The following is an 8844-nucleotide window of genomic DNA, read 5'->3' on the forward strand; positions in this document are numbered from 1 at the left end:
TTATACAATGTATGTTTTAATCTTATTCTGGGATTGCCCTTGATAAGCATCTTTGGTTTTTGGCAATTCCTCCATATTCAGGTACATATATGTTTTGTTTTCTTTGGTTGTTCTTTGTAATGTTTTAAGCTTTTGATATTGCTATTTTTTTTATTTTTGTCATTTTTCAATCAACTCTTGTTTGTATTATTTATCACGTTTTTTATATTGTTCGATTCGAATATTGAAATAAATGAATTGAATTAAACTGAAAATAACACATGAACTATAAATAAAACACCTACATGTAGGTAAATATACAATGCATGTGAGGTTTATTTAGATACACTGTACGTTATGTAAGTATGCAGTGTGCATAAAAAAAATAGAATTGTTAAAGCCTAATTTTGAGCTCTATCATGGCAGTGAGAAATCTACATGTTAATAAGAAATGTAGCTAAAAGAAGGAAATGTTCATCTACTGGGAAAACCACAATATGGCATTCTTTTTGGTTTAAGAATAATATTATGTATGATGATGTGTGAACGTTGCCTTGACTCCTATATCAGCCATTACTTTCATTCTATTGTTATTCATCTATTGTGATGCCTAGTAAAGGAAACATGTTTCCCTCACCAATGCATTGCTTTCCCATCATTCCTGAACGCATGCATCGCCATGTCAACACTGTAGTCGGGACGTCAACCTTGTAAAGAGCATAATGCATTACAAGAACTCAAAACATGTTTCTAACCTCAAATGGGTGATAATTATTAAAAATTAGGTTTGACAGATCAACTATTAATTTTGTACAAATTTTTTCTTTTATTTATTATTTATTTATCTATTTATTTTTATATTAATTTCCACCCTTTTCTTGTTAGCACAAAATCTCAAAAACTCCTCCATCAATTTCCTTTAAGATTTTGATCAGTTTAATGCGGATCTATTATGCCATGTACTGTTCAAGGTCAAAAGGTAATTGTGACATCATCTAGGCACCATTTTGTAAAATCACATTATCAATCATATCTTCAATATAAAAAATAAATCATATTCACATCATATCAACTTCAGGTCAAATGTCAACTACCCATGTCATCAAAATCATGATGAGGTCATGAAAATTTTTTTAAATGCTAAACATCACTTTTTGACCAATTAGAGTACGTTTCAGGTCATTTTAAGCATTTCAAAATTTTGCACGCACGAATATGAGCGTGTCACACCGTTAAACAACATACATGTAGTATTGCAGTTTTTTTATCATTATTATTTGTAACATTATTCTGAGGAATTTGATACCTTGATCAACATGCTAGTATCAGTAATAAATCAATTAGCCTCAATCAAAGTTTGACGCACACGCATACCACAGGCAATATTTTTCTTATTCATTTTCATATTTTGAAAAAGGAATATGTAAAAAGCACAGGTTGAAATAAATAATAAAAGAATAATTCTAGTGTGTTATAGAGTGTAGGCTAAAGATACAGCTCAAGATGAAAATATTTTTTGACACCACAAGTAGTGCACTGGGAATTCATATTTTGAAGATTCAATGCCTATCATAATTTTTAACTTAAAATTCACAATATATTTCTGGTTGTTTGATGAAAAGATACAGCGATGTATTGAGTATGGAACCCCTTTAAATGATATGATTATAATTGCTGTTTCATAGTTAATTGCACTGAATCACAACAAACAATTTAATAAAATAGTTTTGAAACCAATCATAATTGTGGAACTCCCCTGAGCACATACCGGTATACATGTACATGGTAGGCCTACATCAACAATATTTTACTGCAATAACCCTTCAAAGAGCACTTTCATGACATTAAAAATGTACGCATACATAACATGTAGTTTCATTTTCATTGAATCGAGACTGTATAACTCTAAGGGGGAAAATAATGATGTTGTTTTGAAACTTATTTGAAATATGAATTGTTAATTGAGAGTGGATAGTGGATACATGTGCATATCAAATACATTGAGCAGGTCATAAACCTAAATATACTATGATACTTTTTGAAAGCTGCAACATAGACTGTACAAGTAAATGTACTTTTTTTTTTGGTGAATAGGCCATATAAAAAGTTATGAAGAATTGCAGCCAAACATAACATCAAAATCTTACCTTTTTATCCCCAAGTAGACGTACGATGTACTGCCTGGTAGAATCCTCTACACGATCATGAAGAAGGTTCTCCTCTCCGTTCTCTATCGCTCTCTCTGCCGCGAAGCGTAGTTCTGAAATGAGTCGCGGAACGTCTGCGTGTGATCCGTTTTCTTTTGGATGTGTGATGTTAACTTGATTATTAGTAACTACTGGTCCATTATCATAGTCCATACCCTGTAGCCTGGTACCTACAAGAAATAGACGGATAAAAATAAAATATCCATCACAAACAAATTATCAACACCCATCATAAAAAGTACATCCGGGCTTTAAAAAGAAATTAAATTCCAATATTTGACTGGCGAGCCACACAATGAATACCCTCCCTCCTTCTTAATCTTTCTCTCTCTCTCTCTCTGGAGAAGTTTAACTGTCTTCCATATTTTTTAATCAATATTTTCTGAAACTTTCACATATATATAATCTCTAATGGATGGTTAATGTAGCACTAATGATTTTCAGTTTCACAGTAAAATTACCCATTCTCCATACCTTTATAGCCTGGTACCTACATGTATCTACTTCATGAAAATACCAGAAGAGATTTTTTTTTTAAATCAAGGAAAAAATCTTAATGTAGAATTATTTCAATAAGTTTAGGCCTTTATGTTCCCAGTAAGAGATCAAGGTTTGACCAAGTGCAGACATTCAGTTTGCTCAAATGCTACAGTAGCCTAAATTCCTAAAAGACCTCACAACTTGTCTACATGATGTAGACAAATGTATGAGGTGTTTTAAAAATTACAAAATACTTTTTTAAAGTTATAAATTGCACTTGACTTGACAAGAAAGAACCAATGAAGGTCTGTGCCTGTAGACTACATGTTGTGATAACTGTCTATTGCTATAAATATTAAGTGTACTTCATCTTGTAATGACCATCCATAATGACACTTAATATGTATTCTCATTGGTACTAATGATTTTCAGTTTCACTCATTAATTTTTTTTTAACGGAAAGTCTTTTCTAAAACATGCGTTTCAGATCTGGGGCCCGTCTTACAAAGAGTTTTTATTGATTCGATCAATCGCAACTATGGAAAGCCAGCGAAGTCAACATCTTAAAATGCATGTTTGTTCAAAAATAATTCTTGATATGAAGTATATTCATAAATTCATTGATTTCTTGATTTCTTGACAATTTGGTGTGTTCTCCTTTGTTTATAAAGGACATTTTGCAAATTTCCTGTACAAAAAATGACACTGATGGATTTCCATAGTTACTATTGATTGGATCAATCGTAGCTTTTTGTAAGACGGGACCCTGAAGTAATTTTCACTGACAAATTTACTCTCAGCCAATCAGATGCAACGGTTTTCAGTAGCTTATAACAGATAGTCAGTGAAATGGGAGCGCCAAGGAGTCCAGTATCAAAACAGGCGTGAGTGATTATTCATGCCCATGTATGGCATGGAATTTATCAATTCTGTGATACATGTACAGTACATTCAAATAACATGGTTTTAAAAGATTTTGTTGAGCTACACTGTTGTAGGTTTTAGGAACCATGCAGAAGAGTGAAAGGTTTTTAAAGAACTTAGAAATGGGACAGAAAATTTCAAAACTCTCATTTCAATTTATAAAGAAGATCTACTGTACATGTACAAACAAATGTCCTGTACTGATGTAGATATTTTAATGAATTAAAACAAAAGTTCAGATAATTTATCAGTTTGCCATGACATACAATAAATACAGACAGTAATTACTCACTTCCATCTGTCTCCTGGTTGATTCACAACAAATAACACAAATCACCAAACATTCCAAGATATAATGATCGTATTCCAAACTACATGTATGTTCCTATAACTAGTTCAGAAGCATTAAAACATAAGCGTACAAGTAATACATACAATGTAATGTACAGTATGTTCTCTCTGTAAAATACCATAACAATTGCTCACATATTGTATGAGCGCAGTGATGACAAAAGTTTCTCCCGTATTTGTATTAATCTACACTGCAATACCCACATTCAAGTCCCCTATTGTGTCAAATCCTGAGTTTAGAACCCGTAGAAGGTTGCTATAATTCCCCTTTCTTTCTTTTTTTGCCCTGTGGGTTTTCTTTATCTCTCATGCATGACATCAAAATAGACCTGTTTTCATCAGGCCTGTCAAATGATTTTTACAGACAAATTTGCTCTAAGCCAATCGTAATCCCGGATTTCAGTAGCTTATAACAAATTGTCAGTAAAAAATCACCATTTGTTTCATGGAATGCTCCCCAGATTTCATCAGCACTACATTTGTATTATTAGAAATACTGTAAACTGATACTGATCTGACAAACTCACTCAATAAAATTAATATCCTAACAAGACATTGATAACCACCATTAATTGTCATTGTTTGCCAAATGTTTTCATTGGGCATCATATCTACACATGTTCAAAGCACAAAGTATTTGATATTCAAATAAAACAAGAAAAAAATGAGAGTGCGACATCATTGACTTGCTCACTTGTAAATCACCTGCAATGTGCATATAAATGTTGTAAAACTGAGCTTAATTTATAAAATGTCATAACTTTCCAAATCCAATTTTTTTCTTCAATATTTCTCAACTTTATTCATCATATTTTATTATGTAGAGGTGGAGTTGAGGCTATTAAAAAGAAGTTGTAATGCTGAGTAGGATTGATCAAGAACTCAAGGCTTTCAAGAGCTAATAGAGACTGATGGAAACATACAACAGAATGAATACCGGTAGTTAGAATGTAGGGTAATGACAGTCAACCTGAAAGATAGATTTATATGATATCAATCTTTGTGGATTTTTTACATTCATAATAAATGATTGTGAGTTTTTGTATTGAATTTTATCAATTTCATAGAAATTCTCCTGAAAAATATGAGATTATATCATAGCAGAATAACAAAAGTAAAAACTGCTACATGTACATGATGCATGATATGTCAATATTGTTGAGTCTTTGAACATATTAATACTGTACTCTAAATTTCTAAAACTATCATGAACAATCTACTGCACTGTAGGCCTATATCATTACAAAAGTTATCAAACTGAGCTTGTACAGTTTTAGTTGTCTTTTTACTTTACTTTTAAATCTCCAAGATTTTAGGCAATTCAGACGGAATTTATCTGAAAATTTTGTACCCCATAATTTTCTTCTCTCATACATATGCACACTGAACATGTATGATCATTGATGGTATTCATCAAAAGAGATGAATTGCAAAGGCGAGGTAACTTCAATTGTGATTTCCTAAAAATAGTTCAACACCCTATCTAGCATACCTGATAATATGATGCAAAAGAAAATATCAAGGAATATATGTGTAAAAGATGATGAATATGACAATATAACGAGTCAGTGGAGACTATTAATTACATCTACATGCCTCATAGGTTTGGTACAATCCCCCTACTATACCAGCTCATAGGGTAATCCCATACCCATCATACCAATAAAGGAGAACACCCTGCTGCCAAAAATAGCTTAAACAGAAAAATCACAGCGAAGGAAAATTATCATTGAGCTTTTGGAATAATTTTGGTCACCTACATGTAGTACCGTATGAAACCTGGGGATGTTTCACAAAGATTTAAGTATGACTTGGAGTCACACTCAAATGCTTTAGTTGCGTGCTGTAAAAAGGCATGACTGCATTGGTCAGACTATCCCAAGAGAAAGATCACTACTGTGTATTATAAATCCATGCGTCTGCATTAAAGTGCGACTCTAAGTCATACTTAAATCTTTGGTTTTAAAACGCCCCATATAGCCCTTGCCATCATTAGCATTTCAACAGGCCAAGAATCCAGATGGAATTGGTAATGTACATGGTTTAAGGTATGACTGACATTGCACCAGTGATTGTAGTTTGGCAGGATGTGAATCAATGCTGTGAATCTCACGAATGATCCTTAAATCCTACCATCATACCATTACTCATCCAACAACAATTAGACATTGTGCGTTACCACAAAAGAAGATTGGATATTTTGGGAGATTCTTTATCTAAATCTGTTTTACAAAAGTTAAAGTTGATCGACTCATGAAGTCAATTCATTCATCCATCAAGTGATTTGGTCATTTATTTATACTTTAATTCATTCTTTTTATTAAATTTCTTTCTCAATATTCACATGAACAAACATTCATTAATTCATTCATTCTGTCTTCATTCATTATTCTAAATTCCATGGATTTGCAGGTAAGTATGAGAAATGTGAATTCTCAACAAGTTTGGAGAATTCTCTTTTTTTAATTTCCCCTCACTGACAATAATACAAAACTGCTTGTTTGAAAATGGGGGTTAAATTGTTATTAAAAAAATAACTAAGGTCTATTTTCTGTTACTGAAATAAAGTTCCTAATTCCTATATTCATCTAACTTTATTATAAGTTGTATAAAGGAAGAAAACAAGTTAAACTGCTGCAAATACGATTAGTGACAAAATTTTAAGAAAGCTATGACAACAAATGGTTCAATAAAAAATCACATCTTACCTGCTATGATATCATCCATCTGTTCAAGAGCAGCAGCCAACATCTGGCTCGCATCTGATGCTAAATTTGTCATCTTTGTCGCTATGGTAACACTAGTTTTCTAACAGATTAGAATGAATTCTGAAGCTTCATGTACCTATCAAATGGAAAGAAATAAACAGAAATCTAATCGTTTTATTTCTTGATGTGTTTTTTATTAAATTTTCAGGAATTTCACTGCAAATCACTTTAACAACTCATTATCAAATTAATTACTATCAATATTACCGGGTAATTCAAAAGAATAGATTAATCTTAAACTTGAAAAGAGGAAGGTATATTTCAATAGACAGTTTATCATGTTCAATTCCCTTTTTAAAAAAATATTGAAAAAAATAAAGATAAACCAGTGCATTTTAAAAAGTATATTTGTATCAACATAATTGTGCAGCAGACATACTGCCTCAGGGAGTAGAGTACATGTATGTAATGGTACTCAAAAGTGAACCCCACAAGAAAATGAAAGTGTTCATTTTCTGCCATGTTTTAGATATTAATCTGTGAAGTAAGGTGATGAAATATTACATTTAATAATGCTTGATTCTCAAGGCCCATCAAACATTGTATTGTTGTTGTCTGCATTCAACAGTCCGCATGAAGGAGTGCATTTTGCAGTGGGGTTCACTAACTTTTGAGCACAACTGTATGTGCCAGAATCTGATTTTAAAGAGAACCTTTAATATGCCTATCATCATATTTCAACTGAAGGATATTTCAAGATCAATCCATAGGCTGAATTACAGTCACATAAATTAAACTGTTCAAAAATGATAACAGGTTTTTCCAATATGAAAATGGAAAACGTAACTTGGTAAAAAAGCTTTTTGCTTGCTAATGGCTATAGAGAGATTGTGTGTGTGTGTGTGTGTGTGTGTGTGGTAGAGTGACAAATAAGGAGAGAGAGAGAAATAATGACCTATAAAGTTGTAATCCTCATAAAAACAGGCCAATCCCTTCCCTACTAGCAATTTCAAGTCACGTTTATGCTTCAACTCTGAAGAGGAGAGGTCACAAGACCCAGCACGTCTCTACAGCTATTGACGCAGTTCCTTCTTCTATTATCCATCATAACCACACAGAGACACAAGTATGCTGCTTCCATCAGTTGCTATGGAAACGACATCATCTTCTTCACTCCCACATCAATTAAAAAACAAATCCTCCAAGTCCTAATGCTGCCATTAATCTAAAAGCTCATACATTTATTCATGTGCTTACCATAGATTTTCCCAGGCTTCTATTTGCTCACCCAGATCTCTAAGGATTCCAATGGTTGTGGCTCAATCGAAGAGTGGTGTGGTCTTGACACCTTCTTTCCACCAATAACTCAGCTTTCAACAACAAGTTGGTCGCATTACCAGTATACTTTTACAGTGATATTCTAGTCAATCCACTTACTCCTTGCTTCTAAAATAGTCTTTGAAACTGTCAAAGGATGTCACGCAGCGGACGATTTCCCTGATGGTATCAGTGCACCCTGCCACCACCTCTCCCACCCCTAACGTCCTGGGAGTTTAATAGGTAGATGATGCTGTCTATAAAGTAGGGGATATCATTAATGGGATGGTCTCAATGATGAGCGGCTCTCCCACCCTTGGCCACTCCACGTCCTGGAAGTTTGAATCCAAGTCACAGCCCAAGAAACTGATGCTGGCTGATAGGGAAGTCAGGATGATGTCATGATAACACTGCCAGTCAGGTGCTGGGCATGGAATGTCTTTGATCTCTTGAGACGGACAGCAGAAAATAGATTAGGGTCATATGACACAGTGAAACCGTCTCACCTTTTCATTCCTGTAGCAGGAGAGAGAGCGGAAAAGAATGATCATTAATGATAAAACACAAGGCAAATAATTGTACCTTTATAACACTGTGCTGTCGCAAAACTAACAATTTTAAACCATGCAGATACATGTACACTATACACATTTACATCAAGATTTATTTACTTTTCCTCCAGAAATTGGCAACAATCATTAATATTTATATTTGTTTTCATAGTTTAAAAAAAGAACATGCACAAAAAAGAGCGACATATTCTGAATTAATTAATTAATGAGACCTGGGGGGTGCTTCACAAAGATTTAAGTATGACTTATACCGAGTTGCATACGGTATGAAAGGCTTGACCCCATTGGTCAGATCGTGTCATGAGG

The 8844-nt window shown here is 33.4% G+C and overlaps 1 long non-coding RNA gene across 1 annotated transcript; it reads right to left on the reverse strand.

Annotated features, from left to right (window-relative positions):
* Positions 1-836: 836 nt before the first annotated feature.
* LOC135155387 (uncharacterized) lies at positions 837-8484 on the reverse strand. The gene is made up of 3 exons (XR_010294586.1): positions 7907-8484; positions 6650-6785; positions 837-2356 (listed from the first exon to the last, which is right to left on the reverse strand). It is a non-coding gene; the product is annotated as an uncharacterized LOC135155387 (long non-coding RNA).
* Positions 8485-8844: the final 360 nt, after the last annotated feature.

Source organism: Lytechinus pictus, chromosome 9, assembly GCF_037042905.1.
Source record: "Lytechinus pictus isolate F3 Inbred chromosome 9, Lp3.0, whole genome shotgun sequence".
NCBI lineage: Eukaryota > Metazoa > Echinodermata > Echinoidea > Temnopleuroida > Toxopneustidae > Lytechinus > Lytechinus pictus.